The sequence below is a fragment of the Tauraco erythrolophus genome, chromosome 3 (assembly GCF_009769465.1).
Source record: "Tauraco erythrolophus isolate bTauEry1 chromosome 3, bTauEry1.pri, whole genome shotgun sequence".
Taxonomy (NCBI): Eukaryota; Metazoa; Chordata; class Aves; order Musophagiformes; family Musophagidae; genus Tauraco; species Tauraco erythrolophus.
In genome coordinates, this window is record NC_141467.1 from 92,186,115 (window position 1) to 92,206,555 (window position 20,441).

Consider the following 20,441-nt stretch of genomic DNA (forward strand, 5'->3'; position numbering starts at 1 on the left):
TCCTGGGAAATTGTGCATGCCTGTTCACTGTGCTTTGTAATCAGTGTGGCTTCCATTGTGTTATTAATTGAAAAGAGAGGCCTTATGCAGAAGAAATTTAAAATTGCAAATTTCCTTTTTGCATCTTCTCTGAAAGCAATTTCCATTTTGTTATGTTACCCTGCATCGTTTTAATGTTAGGTTTCTACAGACAAGTTACACACCTGGAGGTGGCAAGAGTATTCACAGTGCATTTATCACTGATACTTTTTTTGGGGGGTATGATTTCTTAAGGAATCAAGGCTTTTGTAATTATAAACTTTAATCATGTTCTCTGAGTAAACTTTTAATCCTTTCACTTAACTTCAATTAAATTTGACAGAATCAGAGCTAACTGACTAACCACAAGTTTCCTAAAAGACAGCAGCTGGCTAGAGATGCCACGTAGCCTGTTGGTACCACCACTCAAGATTCAGAGGAGAAATTTGATGACCAAGTCGAAAAACATTCACAGAACAGACCTTCGCGCACTATATTTTTGCACTTCGATGTGGGAAAATGCAGTCACATAGGAGCGGGTATCCTTCGACTTACCTGCCCGGTCTGAGCAGCTTCTCTAGCACTGACACTGAATACACGGTGCTCACAAAGTTGTTCTTAGTCTGTTTATCTGTAGCAACTGCTACACTTTTAAACCCACGTCCTCCTCAACTTACATACAGTGAATTACGCTCCTTTTTTAATGACCTTTCAGCTCCTCATTTATGTGACATCAGCCAGGGTTTTGGGGAAGGCAGCTGAGCCTCACCGGGGGCCTTGGTGCAGGAATCGCTTTGACCTCGGGTTAGAACCGTCTTTGTTACAAGCCGGGCTTGAAGTCTGAAACCCCGGACCCGGCTCCCACCGCCGGCCCTTTTTTGCACTTGAAAGGCAGCATTAGCCGCCGTATCAGTCGATCAATCAAAGAGCCTTTTGCATTCGGCAATGCAAAAAAAAAAAAAGTTAAAGAGGCTTTAAAGTAAGTGTTAATTAGGACAAGAGCAAGCAGACGATTTTTCACCTGCTTTTCCATTGATCTAATCTTTATATTCGTAAGTCTTATTAAAACACTTTGGCTTTTTTTTTTTTTTTTTCCCAAATCATAGAAAAACAATTTGAGACAGCAGGAAAAAAGCTGTATCCTGGAGGGGGGAGTATTTTTTCCCCCTTAAAATAGCTCCTTTTTTAATTTTTATTTTCCCAGGCGTTCAAAATTCAGAAACATTTCCAGGGCTGAACAGCTGTTGAAAAGTTGAACAAAATACATTCGGTAGTATTTATAAGAAAAAGGAATAATAATAATTAAAAAAAAAAAAATCGCAAAATCCAACCAACCAACCAACTCTCTAGGGAGGAAAACCAGAGCTCAGTGAGCACCAGCAAGCTCTAAAGGTCATCTTTCGTACCCCCGGCAAGTGCGGAGAGGATGCCCATGCTCACCCCTTTCTAAGAGTTTCGGTCTAGAAAGAAGAGGAAAAGTTAGCAGAACTGTCGGAGCTGGTGGCAGCGAGGAAGGAACCCAAATACTCGCAGAGACTGTACTCAATCAGGCAGTCAAAAACACGCCTACTCAGATAAGGGTATCCCTGCAAAGAAATCTCTTGACACCGCTTTGACATATTTACGTTCTTCCGCGATTATTCAGTTGCAGGCACTTGGAGCTCCTCTGCTGACACTCCGATACAAGCCAGTCCCCAGCCCCACACCGGGAAGGGAGACAGAATGTTGCCCGTGGAAGTTCCCCAGCCGGGCTCAGGAGCGCAGCCCGGCTCGGGCTCTGCGTGACACAGAGGTGCCGACACGGGGCAGGGCGAGAGGCGAAGGAAGTGGCGATTCAAAGCCTTTGGAGCTTTAAGTACACAATTAAAATATTGATTTGATGCGACCTAATCAAAGATATCGCACAGTAGATAGGATACTCCTGAAGTTACGGCGAGATTATGCCACTCGTAAATCCTATTAGCCTGGACCTGTTGGGAGATCTGCTATCTAGTAGCGAGATACGATCGGTAAATTGTTTCTTTTAATTAATTCATTGAAGCAAACAGAAAATAGCCTGAGTCCTGTCTGTCTGCATCTCTTTGGAAGAAAGGCAAAGAGGCACAAGAGTTCAGCGGCGGTTTCACACGGGGGAAAGGGTTCCTGCGATGCAGCAGAGGAGCAGAGATGATTGCAGCATCCCTTGGAAATACACACTACCTTCTGCAAAGACATAAACAACTGTCGCCCGAAGCCCACCCAAAATCGCGTGGTTTGGAAAACCTTCGTCACAAGCCAAGGATGAAGCAATGCCTCCCACCTCCCCAGGTAACCTGCCCCGCTTCGGAGGGGCAGCCTCAGGGACGCGGCACAGCCTCACCCAGCCCTCAGCATCCCACCGTCGTCCCTATAGCTGGGGTCCAGCCCCCACCGTTCTTGTAACGGGGTCTAACCCCGCCGTCCCTATAGCAGGAGGTCCATCCCTGCCATGCTAAGATGGGGGTCCCGTCCCCACGTCCTGTAACACGGGTCCAGCCTCCGCCACTCCCAGAGGGGAAGGTCCAGCTCACGCCATCCTGGACCGAGAGTCCTCACCCCCCGGCCCCTGTAACGAGGGTCCATCCCCCGGGCGCCGTCACCGCTCGCATCGCCCGGGGCCGGGGGGTGGCCGCCCCCGCTGCGAGCCCCGGCTCCACCCGGAGGATCGCGCGGGGGGATGTCCTTGTGGTTCCGTCCGTGGAGCAGGACGGGGGGCGCGGCGGGACCGGCGGAGCGCCCGGCGATGCCACCGGCCGGGCCGGGCACGGGCCGGCGCTGTCACCACATGGGCGGCGCAGCAGCCGGCGGAGCCCACGCGCGCACCGCTCGGGGCGATGGCGGGGGGCGGGGGGGTGCGTGGAAAATTCGTGGGGCTGAGCCGGAGGAGGAGCGGCCGGAGCCGGGCGGGGGGGATGGAGGGGGCACGGCCCCGCTCGCAACTTTCCGCCGCGCCGAGGGACCCCGGCAGCCGCGCCGGCGGTGGTATCGTATGCAAATACGCACGCTGACGTCAGAGATCATGTGGGTTTTGGCGTAGATCCCCACCGATCGAGGGCTCTTTTTTTTTTTCCTTTTTTTTTTTCTTTTTTTTTTCCCTTTTTTTTTTTTTTCTCCCCCTTTTTTTTTCCGCGGCGGGGCCGGGGCGGCGTGTGCGTGCGTGCGCGCGTGTCGGTGCGCGCGTGTTTCCCCGCGGGCCGGCGCGGCGCGGCGGGGGGCGGGGGGCGCGGGGTCCCGCGGCCGCGGGCTGCCGCGGCGGCGCGCGGAGCGGCGCGGAGCGGCGCGCGGAGCCCCGTGCCGCTCCGCCCGGGACACTCGGTGCCGCCGCCCTGGGCGCAGGTAGGAAACTTCCCAGGCGGGTCCCCCCCCCCCCCCCCATCCCCCCCGGCGGCGCGGCGCTCCCCGGCCGCCCCCCTCCTTGCACACACGCACTCGCCGGCGCTGCCGCCCCGGCCGCTCGCACCCAACTTTTCCTCCAGCAAAAAACTGTCCGGTTCCCGGGACTCCGGCGGGGGCCGGGAAGGGAGGGGGGAGGCGGTGGAGACCGCTGGGGGGTGGGGGCCGGGAGGGTTGTTCGGGGTGGGTTCTTAATTTTTTTAGGTATATTTTTAATATTTCGCCATTCAGCCTCCTTTCCCTCCGGCCTCCTCCCCGCTCCCTGCCGCCTCCCGATCGCAAGTTTGGGTGAAGGGGGAAAGGCAGGAGGAGGAGGAGGAAGGGGGGGGGGGGAGGAAAAACATGTCTACGTTTGTCTATGTCGACATCAGCAACACAAAATATGGCGTCCGCTTTCGACAGGGCGTTACGTAGAGGCGAGCAGGGCGATTTTGTCAGTGCGGTCTTTAAAAAGGAGCCGCTGGCTTCCAGGGAGGGGAACGGGGGGGGGAAGCCGCCGCGGGGGTGCTGCGGGCGCAGGAGGGGCCGGGGCGCCGCCGCGCGTGGCTCCGCGCCCGCGGCCGGAGTTGGCAGCGGTTTCTTCTGGTTTAATTTTTATTTTCCTCGGTACCAACCCCCCCCCCCCCCCCCGCCCCTTCCCGTCTGCTCCGCCGTGGCCGTGGCGCGGGGACTCGCTGCCTCCTGCCCCGCCGCTGCCGGTAACTGCGGAGAGCGGCGGGGCGGAGCGGGCGGGCGGCACCGAGCCGGGACCGCGGCGGGGCAGCGCCGGGCGCCCCGCTCCATCCCTCCTTCAGCCGCTGCCAAAGTCTCTGCCTTCCTGTGGCATTTTTTTTTTTTCCCCTGGGATGGGGAGATTTGAGGAAACTCGGCCTTTGGCATGTTGCACCCACTTTTTTTTTTTTTTTTTTTTTTAGGAGGGGTGGTTTCCCTTTTGTTTTAGCTGATTTCCAAAGCCATCACACAACTGTTTCCTCTTTTTTTTTTTTTCCTTCCTTCTCTCTCTCCCTGTGGGATGAGGGAGATGGCAAAAGACACAGATTTTTCTCCCCTCTTTCCTAGGAATAAACTTGGAAGTGGAGTTGGGAAGTGCCTGCCTGACTTTGGGGGATTCCCCCACCTGGCTTCTTCCTGAGCCCTTTTGTTTGCTTTGCACCTGTGAATCCCTTCTTAGGGAGAGAGGCTGGTGGGGGGATGTGGCCCTGATTTCCTTCCCCCTTGGGCTCCCCAGGCACCTTTCCTGGTCCTCTCAAGGGAAGGTGCTCCTCTTAAACCTCGGGAGCTTGTGAGGGCCCTGCCATGCACGGGAACTCGTCAAAAGTTTTGGGTCAGAAGGTGGAGAGCAGAAGGGGGGAAAGCATCCAGAGAAGTAGGAATGGAAGGGAAGAGGAGGACTTTTGCTTGATGATCAGGATTACTGGATGTCAGCACCTCCGGGGCCAGCGGGGTCCCAAGGCAGCAGAGCTGGGGGCAGTGGGGTGAGGGGGATAGAATGTGTTCCTCAGCCACTCCGGGGCCGCAGTGTAAGGCTGTCAGCTAGGCAAGACTGGTCTTTCCTATTTGACTCTTTTGTGCCACAGCTGTCAAGATCCCAGTCTAGGAGGGGATGTTAGCGCGTCCTTTAGTGGAGGAATAATAGTCATCCCAACCCTTTCCAGATTGGGGCTGAGAACTAAAATGTCAAATGCCTCAACGTGATTCTTTTACAGCAAATGATGGTAGATCGTTGCTGCTCTCTGCTTTGTCTCCCAGGTCACCTATAAATAATCCACATGTACTTGGTCAATGAGTTGTCTTTTTTTAAAATAAACCAGCTACATGTTAAACTTTGTGTGGGGTTTGTCCCTCCTGGCTGGGGCTGGGATAGTGGTGCAGGTGCATGTCTCTTAGCCGAAACCTCTCCCATGAGTCTTACTGGAAAATGGCACGTGGAGTAACGTGGCTGTGTGCTGCTGTAGTTTTAGCAGACCAGCAGAGGAGTAATGTTGTTGTTTAAGAGGTGTCTGTGACGGAAGGGTTTTGCCAGTGTAATATATTCCTGTCCGGGTGAAGCCTTTCTAATGTAGATGTGGCTTCAGTTTGTTGTATGAACTCAGCAGCTCTTTGAAACACGGAATTGCAAATTGATCTCCGGGCCAGGGAAAAGCAAGGTACCTGCCAGCAATTGTGGAGAATATAAATGCCAAAACCCCTATGCATTTTTAAAGTTGTTGGCCCGTCCTTATTTTACTTCAGCAGCCATGTGTGGGGTTTATCCCAGAGTTTATCCCCTTCCAGGCTTCTGCAATGTGTCTGCAGAAATGAATGGCCAAGAGTTCTCCTGCGTTCATCCTCTCATCTCGTGCCTGTGATGAACTCTTTTGTCGGAAAGCACTTATAGATGTGCGTAGCTACCAACCCAAAGCCCATGTAATTACTCAGCATCATAAAATGATGTTTTTCCTGCCTGACCACCCCAAAAGTTCTCCTGTCAGAGTTTTGTCCCACGGGACATCGCTGCTGTCAGTTACCTTCTCTCAAAGTACCACTTTCCCCCCCCACTTTTTACCCTAGTTACAATCAGCAATTCCTGTAAAATTAATAATCCATTGTATGAGACAGCCCAAGTTGGCAATGTCCCGGTTTGGTTCTTTTTTTGTTAGGAGAGGGAGTTTTATTATGTTTTTATTAAAAGTTCAAAAAAGAAACCTACCATTAAATATAGCAAAGTTACTTGCTTCTTTTTGCATTATCAAACCAGTTTCATACTGCTGCTGGCTGGAATGAGAACACAGCAGGTTTTGCTCATCGTTGTACAAGATGAGGATTTTAATGCCAGGCATGACATCACTGTATTTGCATGTGTGACATCTTCGGGTTTTATTGCTTTTAGCTTTGCTCTAACTGGGATGATCCTCAGTGATATCATTTGGACTCTATTCTGGTTGAGGTGTTTTGACCCATGTCTAAATTATTTTCCTGCATGTCCGCTTAACTTGAGGAAGGAAAACATCCACTGAAAAGAAAACAAAATAGTATTTTGATTAGAATTTGTTTAGAAATGAACAGTGTCAAAATTGAATTCCTTGAGATTTTAGTGTGGCTGTCAGGTTGCAGTAAAGCCGCCTTTGCTTTTTGCATGGAGGGAGTGTAATTGTAATTTTGATTTTCTTTTCAAGTGTGAGGATAATTCAGCGAGTGCATTCTTTCCCTAAAAGTTGCTGCAAACTGAAGGTTGTAATGTGCACATCTGCGTGATGGTATCTGTTCGTATCGAAAGTAAGTAATAAACAAAAGGCATTAAAATCATCTATAAAGGCTTTAACTTAAAGCTGTAAAAGTAATTGCTGGTCTTCTGTCAAGGCGTGTTTACATGTGTCACCTCAGCTGGAACTAATATTTGTGGTGTTAGTTTATTTTATCAACTCTTCAAAAGTAGGTCTGAAGTTTACTGGATGTCATGATACGGTTCAGTGCCAGGGTAGCAATAAGTTTGAGTTTTTTTCTGTAAAAGCCAGAAAAGCTGTTGATTTCCAGTATAATAGAAATACTTTTCATATGGGGTAGTATTGGAGAGTTTGGTTTGCAAAGGTGTAGCAAAAAGGGAATGAAGGGAATCAGGCCTTTGGAAGATGAAGGGAAGAGAGCTCATTTCCAGCCTTGCCATCCGGCGGCAGTTCAGAAGTCACCAACCCAGCCCTCCCTCCCCAAAACCGCTGTGCTTTTGCAAGTCAAAAGTGTTGTTTGATGGATTGTTCTGTTTTAAAATAGGTGTGCTTTGGGTTGTTTCAAGAAACGCTGTAGGTTTGGATGTGAGACGATGCACTTGGCAAGCTTGTCTCTGAACCGTGAGACCCAAAACCTGTTCCTAAAGTGAAAACTGAGTTTTCCATAAAATGAGTTTACCTGAGCTGATGGAGCAAGTCTGGAGGAGAGCCACAAAAATGATCCAAGGGCTGAAGCACCTCTCCTATGAAGCCGGGCTGAAGGGATTGGGGTTGTTCAGCCTGGAGAAGAGAAGGCTCCAGAGAGACCTTCTAGCAGGCTTCCAGCACCTGAAGGGGGCCTACAGGAAAGCTGGAGAGGGACTTTTTGCAAGGGTGTGTAGTGATAGGACAAGGGGCAATGGCTTTAAACTGAAAGAGGGCAGATTTTGATTAGATATAAGGAATTTTTTACAGTGAGGATGGTGAGGCACTGGAACAGGTTGCCCAGAGAAGTTGTGGCTGCCCCATCCCTGGAAGTGTTCAAGGCCAGGTTGGATGAGGCTTTAAGCAGCCTGGTGTAGTGGAAGGTGTTCCCGCCTGTGGCAGGCGGGTTGGAACTAGATGATGTTTAAGGTCCCTTCCAACCCTAACCATTCTATGATTCTGTGGTTCTATGAAATGATTGGTATTGTGAGTCTACTGGTGCAACTGGGAGATCTGGTCAGATTGAGGGACATAGAGTTTTTCAGGGAGATGTGAGAAATGATTTTGTGGTTTTGGCACTGAAGAACCTTTAAAAGTCTGTTTTTTATTAGTGGACAGAGAAAGAAGGACACAGGCAAGCAGAGGAGGTTTTAGCACTGATAACCAGGAGGGGACTTGAAAAAAGTCCTCCTGGAGGGGTTTGTTCCAGTAGCTGAGGACATGAGTTAGGGTGCAACATCCCCTTGAATTCACGGATAAGAGGGCATGTGCCGGAGCTGCCTGTGGCAGGCGATGCTCTGAGTGGGGCTGGCGGTGGGAAGGCTTGCGTCGGTGCTTGGCAGAGGGGAGCGTTTGCCATCTGGAGGGCTGACGGAGAAGGGAGGAAAGGTCGGGAAGCAAATGGAGAAGGTGGTGATCTGTAACGCCTGCGTGGTTGGAAATCACACGTCGGGAGCGGAGGCGGGGGGATTTCAGCAAGTTTTGACAACCTTCTGTGAGTCAGCTGGGTGCACGGGGTACGTGCCGGGTGGTGAAAGCAGGCCACGTGCAGGGAATTCAGTGTCACCCTGGCAGCAAGCCTCCACAGCTATACCTGCAGTTGATGTCTTCTCTAGGTTGTGGCCCCCAAGCAGGCTTTCCAGTAGGGACCTCATCTAGCAATGTGAAGCCTGCTCATCGCTGGCCTGCCTCACCAGTTAGCTTTTGCAGACATTTTAGGAGAAATTTGCAGATTCTTCCCCTTCCCACCCCCATAGACTACAGGTTAAGCAAGGCTGCAGTCCAGGCTCACCCTTTGGTTTAGTTGCTCTCACACCATTGCCAAGCTCTGAGGTGACACAGGTGTCCGCTGTCTTGTGCTGCCTTTCACTGGCTGCCCACCCCTTGGGGCTCTGGCTCGAAGAGCAGCACCAGCATCTGTAGAATCATGGAACCATAGAATGATTTGAGCAGGAAAGGACCTTTAAAGATCATCTCATCCAACATCCCCTGCAATGGGCAGGGACATCTTGCAGTAGATCAGGTTGCTCAAAACCCCGTCCAGCCTAACCTTGAACACTTCCAGGGATGGGGCATCCACAGCTTCTCTGGGCAACCTGTTCCAGTGTCTCACCACCCTCATCGTAAAGAATTTCTTCCTTCTGTCCAACCTAAACCTACCCTCTTTCAGTTTAAAATCATCGCCCCTTGTCCTGTCACTATAGGCTTTGGTAAAAAGTGAGCACATATGTATTTCAGTCTGTTTAACATCTCATTACACTGGATACCCAAAGTGTCCATGAATGCTTTGGTGGGGTCAGTATCACACGACCACCCCAAGAACTTGTTCTTTGGGTGAATTTGCTGGTAATGGGTTTATCCTCCCAACCCTGCATGATGAGTTTGATAAGCAGCATTAGTGAAAAATGCCGCCTTTCTGCTGGCGGCATTTGCCAGCATGGATGATGTGAGTGACATGCCCTGCCCTGGGCTGACACAACCGCATGGTAAGCATTAGTGATACAGAGCTGACATGAGATGTTCCCATGCAGAGATGTCTGCTGTTAGGTGCTTGTTCAGCTCTTGATGTCTGTGCATCAACACTCCTCTCTGGGAAACACTTTTACTGCATGAATTAAGCCTGAGTTAAGCCTGAGTTAAGCCCAGTCCTCTGTCCAGGAGCAGGCTTTGGATGCTCTGGACCACAGGAGCAGGCGCATCCTGGCCTAAACGCCAGCAGCTCTGTGCACGTCGTGCTGTTTCCTCCACACTGGTATTATCTGACCATGGCATAGTTCGATTCACTTGGGAGACTCCTCCACCCTGAAATTTGTCTTCCATCCTGGAAAAAATGTGGCAAAGCTGGAAAATGAAATTATTTCCCTTATGTTACTTCACTCGCTGTGAGTTTGCATGGAAACAATCTTGATGAGAAGCAACTCTCTGCAACACTCTCCCTTTTTTTAAGTACAAGATATATAGATATAGAGATATATACATTAGCATTACTTTTTAACTTGCAGCATTTCAGTGACATGATTTACAGCGTGGTCCCAGTTGGCACCAAAGGAGACGACAGTTTTAAATTCATGCGAGTGGAGGGAGAGGTGGGATGGGAACTTCTCACACTGGTTTCCGTGCCCCATCACCGGCCTGAAATCGTAGTTTTCTTTCCCTCTTTTTTTTCTATTCTTCCTGTCCTGGCTTTATTTCCCCTTGTAAATACTAAATATTTATATAAACTTACAGCCTCAAATTACCGGTCAATTTCGGCTTCTCTTTTATTGTTAATTGTCTGTTGTTCCCACAATTTTCTAGTAAGTGTTAAAACTGCATATTTGACTTGTTGGAGTTTAAAACAAAGCAACCCAAACAAACGGGAAGAGATTTTCTCGCTTGTCTTGGGTCAATGACAATAACTAAGGAAGCCTCAAGTTCAGGGTTTAACCTCTTGTCCAGTCTGGTGAGTGAGGGAAGCCCTGTGAGCAAAGCTACGCAGGGAAAAATGTGTTTCCTTTCTTTTTAAACAGAATCTTGTTGTCTGTAGGTTATTTTAAATAGCACCCAAAAAAAGCAGGTTCTGAGCTGCTGCTAAAGGCACCCTCAGAGGAGTTTAATAAAATCACCAGCATTTCTCAAGAACTCTGTCTGACGGACATGGTCCTTTTTCTCACTCTCCAAGTTTTGGACGTGTTTCTTTTTCATACCTCTAAACCTAATTTCATGCTTTTTAGTTTAAGTTACTTTATGTTACACTTCACTCAGGTAGCAGAAGTGGGAAAATACTTGTACTTTTTTCAAAGATAATTTGCAATGTGAAAATCCGAGAGTAAGCAGTTGGAGGCAGTAAGTTTTTTTGGATTTCAAAGAGTGTGGGGACAGAGGCCCCGGGAAGCAACGCGGGGAGGTTTTCCGTCCTCTCCTGCCAGGGGAAGCCGGTACGAAGCAGACAGCGCCGGCGTCTTCGAGCTTTGCTGCTGGGGCTGGCAAAGCGCTGCTCATTCACTCTCACACAAAATAAAGGAAAGTCCTGATGGTTCTGGTCTGAACTGTTTTTGAGGAGATGCCCTCCCCACCCCTCTTCCTGCCTTCCACTTCTAAAGCAAATATGTTTTGTTGTGGGTTTGGATGGTTTTTTTTTTTCAGCATCCTCTTCAGCACGAACTGTCAGACACTGCAGGGAGTTTTTCCTTGTCTTTTGTCTCTCCAGAGACTGATTTATTTAAATAATGTGCTGGGAGCACGCTGCTGTTACAGGCTTCGGTGTTTGTTGTCTTCCAGGCTGCAGTACAGTTCCCTTGAAAACTGTGGGAAATAGAGTTATCCTGGAGGATCGTGGTCCTCCCCTGAAGCTGAAGAAACACCCTGCATTTTTCTAAAGAGATTCCCCTTAGGTTTTCTGAGAAGAGCGGCCCAGGGTTGGACCTATTTATTTCCACATGATCGGAAGGTGAGGAAGTTGGACACCTGGCTGGGTGTCCACACGGCTCTGGCTGCTCCCACCCGTGATGAGACAACCGCTGCACCAGCACCCTCCTTTTGCTAAGCCAAAGGTGGTTACAGAGTCCTTTATCACTCATTTATTTTCTTGTCACTGGCCAGTATCCCCATGGCATCTCCTGCAGCTTGTCAACGTTTATGATGCTGCTTTTCATTAGCATCATATAATGCTCGGTACCGAGAGAAGTCGTGACATTGTGGTTGCAGATTTTTGGGATCTGTTCCTCGTCTCTCAGGACAGGGCAGCCAGGGTTTTTTTCAGGCTCTGAGAGCCAGAAACCCTTTCACCTGAGCTTTAACCTAAGACATAGGTCTCCCCAACCAAGATGTACAAGCATCTTGCCAGGAAGGTGTCAGCTCCACTGTGCCGCCGTTTTGAGGATTAGGTTTAGTTTTCTTAGAGAAGCCAGCAGTGATAGGATGCTGAGAAAGCCTTGTGTAGAGTTTTTTAACCAGGGAAAGTACCTGGAGATGTTGGACAACAGAGTCCCCAGTGCAGCCATGCTGGCTGCAGAGGCTGGTGGCCGCTGAGGACCTGCAGGATTTTGCTCAGCAGCTGCAGGTGGGAAGTTTCCAGGTACCAATGTGGTGATGAGCAAATTGTCGTTTACAGATAGTTTTGGAGGAGACTTCTGCCTTAGGGAGCCTTTGCTTCCCTTCTGCTGTCTGGGATCCTCCAGCATAAGGAAGGAATAGGCTCCACGTGCATTTTAAAGCAATTAGAGTGATGAGGAAGAACGATGTGTTTGGAGGAAACTGCTTTCTTAACTGCTCTTGACTTGGCATCTTCTCTTTTTTAAGAGTTAGAGCATCCTCACAATTTTGCTGTTGCTAAAACAGTTTTTACAGGTCACCCCTCCTCTGCTTATCTGTTGGCATCTCATCTGTGTGCCTTGTGCTTATGTCGGGGAGATAGAGGTGATTTGGGAAGTATTGCTCAAGGCAAACACAAGTTTCAAAATCCACAGTTAATCAGATACAGGAAAAAAAATCTTAGCGCTCTAAAGTATTTTGCTTTCAAGCCTAAATATACTTGAAGTGCCTTAAATTCCGTTTGCTTGTCCTGTTATCCTGGATCTTAGCCTTTATCTATAAGTAACTTATTTTCATGTTTCACCTTATTTTTACATGTTTACCCTCTGCGTGTGTGTCCGAGTCAGGAGAGGAGCGTCACTTATGCCAAAAAGAGCTCGTACATAAGGATGATCTGAGCTCCGGCCCCGTCTCTTCTCCAGTGGCAGATCAGAGTGCCAAGTCAGTGGATTTAATGTTAATCTCCTGAAATCTGAACTCCTTTTTGTTTGCTCTGCTCTCACCAAGAAGCCTTGGTGAGCAGTGAACGGTGGTGTTCTCCCCGCAAAACACTTGAGAGCGGGCGTGCTTTCAGCCTCAGGGTCTGCGGCTCTGGGGTGTGGGGATGACTGGGCACTGGCACACCCCTTGCCAGCTGGCTCCAGTTCCCAGCTGAGCCCTTTGCATCTCTCCCACAAAATTTCTAGGGGACTTAAATTATTTTTTTTTTTTTTTTAAAAGCCACAAACTCCAGTCTGCACCCTGTCCACAGTTTAGGAGGAAGGATGTTGTCGAGATCGTGTTTTGCATTTTGAATTTCTTTGCGGTACCCTCTTCCTTCCCCTCTTCCCCCGCCTGCCTGTTCCCACCCTGCCATCACTTCAGAGGGCTCCGTCCGCGTCCCAGCGAGGAGCCTGCCATGGCAGGGTGCTCGCAGGGCAGGGAAGACTCCTTTCTGTCCGCAGGGAAAGAGCTTTTGTGGTGCTTGATGGAGTGCTTTGAAATGTGCTATTAAATGTGAGGCACCCCCTGAAAAATGTGCAAGGTACATTGCAAAGAGGATGTTGAATATTTAAAATTAGAACTGCTGCATCCCAAAACTGGTGATGATGTGGTAGACGGTGTGCAGTACTGTATGGTAAAGGATTTGTGACTGTTTGCAAGATGCTTTACTCAGAGAAGGTAGCAGACAGCAAGTGGAGATAGGGATTGCCACCTGGTCTCTGCCACATTTTAACTTTTCTTTGGGACATTTTGTGTGCAGTGGTGTGAGGTGCAGTTTGCTGTGCTTTGGAAATGGTGTATTTGCACAGGAAATCATTATGTAGTGGACTGCTGAATTTGTAGCTGAGCCTCCTCTATCGATTTCTGCAGCCAAGGTTGGAATTTGATCCTATTTTTCTGCTAGCTGCCTTGGACTTGATGCATCCTTTCCTGTTTGCCTCTCGCTGGGACAAGCAGTACCTAGTGGTAGGTGCAGCTCTTGCAGGGCTGCTCAGACTGGCTCATGTTTTCATCTAACGTGCTTTTGTTGTTCTATTTTATTTTTTAATCTGCCTGTATTTTGTCCCTGCCCGTGCAGATGGGGGTTTTATTTCTTCCTTCTTACTCTTGTCCTGACATTTTTACTGAATCTCAGGGCTGCTACCGTATGTTGCAAGGTCACTGTCACGTTGGGTTTGGTTTGTGCATCTAGACACTGTCGTAGCATCCTCCAGAAGAGCTCCCATGCCGAGCTTCTGGCATAGGTCGGCCAGGAGACCCTTCTTCTGCTCAAATTCATGATTGCTGGTCTGCGCAGCAGCAAAGAAACACTGTAATTCGCCACCCGTTATTACTGGTCTTTTACAATCTACAGATACTCATCTTGAAACACTTTTTCACTGTGGCAGCTTGGCTTGGTTGGGGGCAACATCATTGATTTTTGACTAGCATGTGAATGGCACTTGTCTCTTTGCTGTGTTTGAAAATCAGTAAAAATTAAGTACTGAAAAAGAAACAGCAAGCTTAAGGCATGCTTAGTACTGAAACTTTTACAATGTATCTAGAGAAGGGGAAAAATATCAAGAATGTTGTTACTTTTACTTTTTTTTAAAAAATGAAACACAACAAATAGGAAGGTGATTAAACATTTGAAGTTAGGTAGATTTTTTTTGTCATTAAAATTCTTTTTTTGGTTGTCTACGGTTTTAAAGTATCTGTGTGTAAATTATGTAAAATAGATGGTGTGAGGGTGAGGAACAGCCCAATGCACATCTGGGTTTGGCAGGGTTCTTCATATGTGAAGTTTCCTGCTTAATGTGATTTAAATAGTTCAAGGTATTAAAGTCTTTAAATCAATGCTTATAATGACTTTAAGATGCTCCCCACTTAAAGCATGAAGGAATGTTACATGCTATGGGTTTTAAAAGGAAGCGCTGTACTTTCATTCATCGGTAATTATATATTTTATTATTAAGTCAAAGTAATGATTATATTTTTTCCAAGGCATGTTTGGTAAATGATCGTTTTTAATCGAATTACAGAATAAAATAATTACTTGAAATTTAACATAATAAACTTATTTTACAAGTCTTAGTACAGCGAGGACCTATTAAGGTCACCTTTGATCTGCACCGATCAGTAGGCAGGCAGAGTCTTGTTTTAAGGCAAGCAAAGCCAAGGACTGATTTTGTTAAAAACTAGAAGAATCGTCCCAGGAGGTGCTTGGCCGGAAGCCCATGGTTTAGGTGGGAGTAGGGTGTTAATAGACAAGTTTTTTGTCTCTTCGGTGAGTACCTGCAGATAGATTAGGCAAATCGTAGTTAATTATTTAACAAAGAACCAAACTGTGGAGTTGCCTTTGACTCCTGCACTACTTAACAGCTCTGGTTTGGAGGGTGGAATTAAGGCTATTACTTTGAAATTAAGCCTTTATTTTCCTTTTCTTCTTCCCAAAGAATTCAAGGCTCTTGGCTGCCAGCTCTGAGCGTTACAGCCCAAACAGATGAAGCGCAAACTTTTGCACTCCATGCTAAGGACACTTAACATAAAAGTGTGATACTCAGATGGCATCTGAACCCCACTGAGTTCATGGGCTTGGTGTTGAAGAAGGTCGGTCTGTGCTGTCCCTATCCAACTAAGGGTCTTCAGGGAGTCTCTCTGCTACCAGTCCTTGCTTTTTGTGCAAATCCCTATCACTTGTTGAGCAGAAAAATCTTCATCTGTGACAAGCCAGTTGTGATGTGCGCTGAAATCCAGGAGATTGATTATTCCTGGGAGCAGTGGGACGGACACAGACCACTTGCCAGTGTGTTTGACTGGTGAGACTGGATTCCTGAGTGCACTGAGAGAGGGGTCAGAATAACCCCACATCCTCTCCCCTTCATGGCACGGGTGCTGGGGATCTCTCCTCTACACCCTGCCTGTTTTCATGAGACTGGTAGGAAATTACTGTCTTCAAGATTTTCACCTCTGTCAAATGTGACAGTCATTAGCCAGCAAATGTAAAAAAAAAATATAGCGCTGGGATTGAGAAACTCACATACACATGAACGTGGAGACAGCCAGAAACCAACCTCACAAATCCCTTAAATGAGTGATACTGTGGGGGTAATAGAAAATATAGTTTGACAATGTCTGAACTTTTACCCAGTTCTTCCTGCTGTCCCCCTTTTGTTTTGCCCCTCCCTGGGCTATAGGGTTGGAGTCACTCCCAGCAGCCAGGCTGGCAGGCGGCAGCCGTGCAGTGCCCTTCCTCGGGAAAGCTCCCAGCAAGTGGAGGTACCAAACGGTGATGGCCGAGGGATGCTTCGTGCTTTCCCAGCTGTGACTGTACAGACAAGGCGATATCAGCTCAGAGGTATGAAAAAGTACCTCAAAAACACCTTTTCACCGGAGTCCTCGCTGCTTGCAAGGTGGAAATCAGGGGAGCTGTTCTTTGAAGTCCTTTGCCTAATTATATTGTGCATTTGGCTTCAAACAAGCAGCTGAGACCTTTAGCAGGTCCAAACCCCCGCTCTTTTTATTGGCATTTTTACGTATGTATGACTTCAGGGTGCACCCAGGCGCCTGCACACATGCATTGCGTGGACCGACCTGGGTGAGTGTTTGGGTCAGTGCCCTTATGTTTAAGTAAGATGCAGCACCGAGGCCTTTTCATTCCTGTGAACGTGCCCACAGCATCAGGACGGTCGATTCCGATGCTTTGCAGTGGTCTCCGTCCCTGCTGGATGATAGCAGCAGGGCAAGTGGGTCAGTGCAGTTCTGCTGAAGGTCCTGTGATCAGCTCCCAGCTCTTGCCGTGATGGCGAGGATTTGATGAAAGGATCAAGCCATTCCTTCGCGTTATCACATTGTAGTGAATGGGCAAACACTTCTGTTCTCGTCTTGCCTTTACCTCCGAGATCACCAGCAGCTGCTTCATTAACTATTAATGGCCTGCTCATTAATGCTGTAAAAGGCTAGGACCAATCTTGCAAATTTTCTGGACACTTCTGCTGAAATATTTATGACTTGCTCGCTGTGCAGAAGGGCAAGAGCAACAGCAAAGAACATGCCTCCAAGTTTTGCTGAGCATTATTAAAGAGCTCATGAATATGAAGAAGCTGGCAGCCTCTCTCTTTTTTTTGGCTTTCCAAGTTTGCACTATACTTCTGGCTGTAGGGATCGAATGGGCTGGCGGTGCGCTGCATCAGTGGCTCAGTTGGTCTCTTGGTGAGCTGTTACTCCAGGCAACCTTCTATAACACGGCAGATTCATAACCAGACTAACCTAGTCTACTGTCTGATCTTCTGCCTTCTTAGCAGAGTCGTGGCTGCTTTACTGATCATCTGTAGTTTCTGTAGTGCTTTCCTTTGCATTGTGATCTACAAGCAATGTAGAGGTGTAAATGATACCTCCAGGGGAGATTTTATTACTCTTGTTTAACAGATGAGGAAACTGAGACACAAAAGTTGAACAATGTGCCTGGAAGTGAGCAGTGCGAAGCCAGTAGAGGTTGGAAATCATAGAATCATAGAATGGTTAGGGCTGGAAGGGACCTTCAAAGGTCATCTAGTCCAACCCCCCTGCAAGGAACAGGGATATCTCCAACTAGATCAGGTTGCTCAGGGCCTTGTCCAACCTGGCCTTGAACGTCTCCAGGGATGGAGCATCCACCACCTCTCTGGGCAACCTGTTCCAGTGTTCTACCACTCTCATAGTAAAAAATTTTTTCCTAATATCCAACCTGAACCTACCTCCCTCTATTTTAAAACCATTACCCCTTGTCCTATCATAACTGGCCCTCCTGAACAGCCTCTCCCCATCTTTCCTGTAGGCCCCCTTGAGGTACTGGAAGACCGCTATAAGGTCACCCCGGAGCCTCCTCTTCTCCAGGCTGAACAGCCCCAACTCTTTCAGCCTGTCCTCATAATGATTTTACCTGAAACTGTAATGCTACTTTTGATTAAAGTCTTGGTAGTGTGAAAGAGGAGGACACTCACCAAGCCTCATCTGAAGCCATTGCTGCAGGCCATTCCTGTCCCATCCCAAACAGAGCTCCTACAGGATTGCAGAAAGGAGCACTGAGTAGTGCTTTCCCTGGGAAGGTGCCAGTTGTTTTAGCTCCCTCCAGTACCAAGAAGCAGCAGGGAAGCTATTTTTCCCCTCCATCCAGATTTTGGAGATAAAATTATGTTCTTCCTGTCGCTTACATCTACCAGCAATAAAGAGCCTGTCCACTAAATCCCAACTGCAGCTTGGCTGGTGGTGTGCCAGGCAGATTAAAATCTATATTTCTTTCCCACAGCCATCTGCAGAGCAAACGCTAGTGTAAATAAATGTGGGAGGCTTTTTTTTGGTAAAGTAGGGAGGCATGCTTTAGAGAGAACAGGTATGACTTCAGAAGTGTGGACCAGTCTGTACAAAGTTTAACATCTTTTCCATGTGCAGCTGGCCTTTAGAGTAAAAAGGCTCCTGTGTCTGTGGAAGATGCAGAGTGTGTCAGGAATGACCAGCCTTTAATGCTGTTCAAGCTTCTGGACTTGCAGATAGCGCCAGAGTGGAGCCAGGTGGCAAAATAGATCTGTATCAGGAGCATTCCCTGGCACAACTTTCGCATTATTATTTCTCACTGTGGAGTGATAGGACAAGGGGTAATGGCTTTAAAGTGAAGGGGCGTAGATTTCCATCAGATCTAAGGAAGAAATTCTTCCCTCTGAGGGTGGTGAGATACTTGGACAGTTTGCCCAGAGAAGTTGTGGATGGTGTTCAAGGCCAGGTTGGATGAGGCTTTGAGCAACCTGATCTAGTGGAAGGTGTCCCTGCCTATGGCAGGGGGGTTGGAACTAGATGATCTTTGAGGTCCCTTCCAACCCAAACTGTCTGTGGTTCTATGATTCTGTGATTTCTTACAGAGTGTAAATATTTTATCCCGCATCATATAAAACTACAAAGGATGCTTGATTTCTCTCCAGGGGCCATTCCTTTTAGTTCATGGAGCGAAGTTTCGATGGATCCAGGGTAGAAATTCAAAGTCCTGTGCTTCACCGAAGTGGTGTTTAAGGACTTATCTTAACACCTTAATTTTATTCCGCTACAAGGTGAAAAGCATACTCAGGAATCCTGGTAGCCACAACTTATTGGTAGAACATGGTCATTCTGTGCCCTTTATGACTGCAGCAGGCCCTGGTGGGACTCCATTGTCACGCTGATCTCCAGGAATATCCTGGCAGCATGCTGAATGCCTTCTGAAAACTAACATAAGTGTATCTGGGGAAGACTTCTGGGACTCTGCTCGTACAAGAATAGCACTGAGATTTTGAGAGACTCTTGTCACTGAAGCAATTCCTCCAACAGCTGAAAAATGGGTAGATGCAGGAATGAAGTCCCTGTCCCTTGGCTGGTGCAGCTCTTCCTGAGACAGCTGCAGTGGCGGCTGCAGAGCAGATAGGCGTAGGTTTTTTTGGTTACCAGTGGTACCGTTACCTCTCCATCTGTAGAGCTGTCCTCTTCCTTGTGGAAGATCTACTCCCTCATACCACCAAGAGCATGAAGCTCCACCTAAGTTTTGGGGGCCCTTTCCTCACTGCTTCTTTGGTAGTTAAGAGGAGTCTGCCCACACCAGACCCTGTTCCTCCTCTGTGAGTTTGGGGTTGAATCACAGGTGAGGGATGTTGCAAAATCTCTGTTCCTGAGCTGAGGAAGACCAGTGTAATTCAGAACATTGGAGGCTGTGTCCTGTTCTTGCCAAGAGCACCAATGATCAGGTATCAGTGATGTGAGAACATACAGCGATGATTAATGTTTTCAGTAAGTAAAAACTTACTGTATCCTATGAAATAACTGGAAGAGGGAGGGGTTCTCTGTAGAAACTTTCTGTTTTCTTTGTCAACTTTTGGTTTGTGGTGTCGTAACATGAACTAAAAGAACTATCGGCAGCCAGAGGAATTCCAGATGTGTCTTCTGCATGCCGCTCAGCTGCAGGTTATGTTTCCAAGGAAAAGGTGTTTCTCTTCGCACTCTTGGGCAGATGCCTCATTTCAACACATTCGAACTGAGGACCGAACCATGCTTTGTAGGATGCTGCAACTCATTATTTATTTTCCTTTTCCATCAGTGTACTCATGTCTTACCAAGATAAAAATGATTGCTCACATGTACCAATAGTGGTTTCTAAAGTCTAGCCTTTAAAGTGATGTCTGGGCATGTAAGTGATCAAGGAGGTGCCAAGTGGTTCATTGGGACTTGCAGGTTTCCAGCATTTTTGGAAACAGCTGTTCATTAGTTATATCCATGCTTGTCCTGTGCCCCTGGGAGGGTACCGAGGTTTGGTAGTGTTAGCTTAAATTTTCATGTGCATTTAGATTGGTGAGTACTCCAGCCAGCAGCTGCTTTCGTTCACAGTAAATTCTGACTCGGGAAAATGTTACCTAAGCCTAAAATTAAGAGAAAGAAAGGGCAAAACTGGCCTAATAGTTCATGGGTAGAAATGGGGGAACAGGTCATCTGGCCAAATAAAATGGCTCCTGATTTGATTGTGTGTGGGATGAAAATGTCCTGCAAGACCTGCTAAACTTTGCCTTTTCACATTTTTATCGTCCTTTGAGATGTGTTAGTTTCTCATTTTTGTCACTGATTCTCTTTATGTCTTGTGCTTGCCTTGGCTTAAGGAGTGCAAAGTTGCCTTGCAACTGCCGTGCGCATATAGTTGGGTCCTTCTGCACTAATGTGACATGACGGGCTGCAGCCAGCCACCCATGCTTCAGGGCACTGTGCAAGCCGCGAGCATTACAGATCCATCCTGGGTGCCAAACCTTCTCCCAAAATTTAGTTTGCATATCAATGAAAACTGTCCTGTCAGACTTTTTATAAAACCATTTATTTTATGGCGTT

At 47.8% G+C, this 20,441-nt stretch overlaps 1 protein-coding gene across 1 annotated transcript in view; it reads left to right on the forward strand.

The window, feature by feature from the left end:
* Positions 1-3,333: 3,333 nt before the first annotated feature.
* Positions 3,334-20,441, forward strand: part of ZHX2 (zinc fingers and homeoboxes 2) — a 76,926-nt gene continuing 59,818 nt past the window's right edge. The window contains 1 exon segment of the mRNA XM_086609551.1: positions 3,334-3,372. The gene's annotated coding sequence lies outside the window, so the exon portion shown is untranslated.